Here is a 1,379-nt window from a genome sequence, read left to right as displayed (position 1 = left end):
TACGTGCCCTTTATTCTCGCTTTGCTCATGCTTTCGCTTGTTTTTTTTGGACTGAAACAACACAATTGAAAGACGGACGAGAATAAAAAATAGCACCTATCAAAAAGCGACAGGTTGGGCTAAAGGCCAGCCCACTTACACGAACCACGCTCATAACACTTCAACAGATCATTGTTAATACCAGTTCCAAACAGCACAGTTACAGGGGTTTTTTTTAAGGCAATTAAAAGTTTTGAAGAGATTCAACATGTAATTTCTTCCCAATAGCTTCAAATATGTTGATGATAAAAGATATGCGATACAGTTTCAGCTCCAAAAAATAAGACCCTAAAATAATTGACTATTTTTTAAACACTGCTTTGATCACTTCGTGAGTACCTTAACTCTAATACTGTATGATACGGGTTTAATTTATCTCCATGACTGTGAAACACTTGTATCGCTACTCGCCAACACTTGGCTGAGTTGTTGCCGATCTGACAATATTGAAAATTCCTATAATAACTTTGTCAAGTTTTTATTTGACTTGACACTTACGTTGTTTTAAATTCAATATTACTTGCAGCTTATTCCAAACAACGAACTGCTTGAACGGCGTGCTGATGGCTGCGTCATAGTCTTGGATCGTGTTGAGAAATTAAAAGAGTGTGCGTTGAAATTAAGAAATTAAAGATTGTGCGTTTAAAGTCAAATGAATTGCTGTGATATTTTTAGCAAATCGTCAGTCGGTGCTGCCATTGGAAACTATAGCTAAGTTACACATCGCTTTTTCTTGGCATATTTTCAGTTTGGATCACCCATATATAAATGAACAACAATTAACAAGAATGATATTGTGAAAACCGTTGAATACGTTGACGCACAAAGCAAAAAAGCATTTTTTTAAAGTAAGCTTAACGCCCCAACGTAAACAGCAAGGCGCGTGACAACATTTTCCACAGAAATTTCAGGAATTTCCAAATGGTAGGCATGTGCTCCGTATTGCACCAACAACTAAATTTTACTGGAAAAGTTTTAGGTTACGGCCTTCGCAAGCAAGACGGCTCAATGCAAAACCGAGCGTTTGACAAATTCAGCTGCCAAAAATACGCTATGTCTTATCACGTTAATTGCGACCAAACGCAGCCGCAGCCCGTCCTCCCCGGAACGTGATCGCGTAAAAACATTTTTGGGAAAAACCTTGGAAACAGAAAACGTATTTGACGTTTGAGCTATTGACCATTAGATCAATCAGTGTGCTGGAAAGATCAGTGCAATGAAGATTTACAAGAAACAGACATGAACAAATTTAAAAATTAGTTAACATCAGAAGTAGGATATTTAAAACAATATTATTTTGGGGTTATTTATTATTCGGTAGCAGGTGAACGTCAATTTTT

The sequence above is a fragment of the Ascidiella aspersa genome, chromosome 5 (genome assembly GCF_963924565.1).
Source record: "Ascidiella aspersa chromosome 5, kaAscAspe10.2, whole genome shotgun sequence".
Taxonomy (NCBI): domain Eukaryota; kingdom Metazoa; phylum Chordata; class Ascidiacea; order Phlebobranchia; family Ascidiidae; genus Ascidiella; species Ascidiella aspersa.
Note: the sequence above shows the minus strand (reverse complement) of the source record.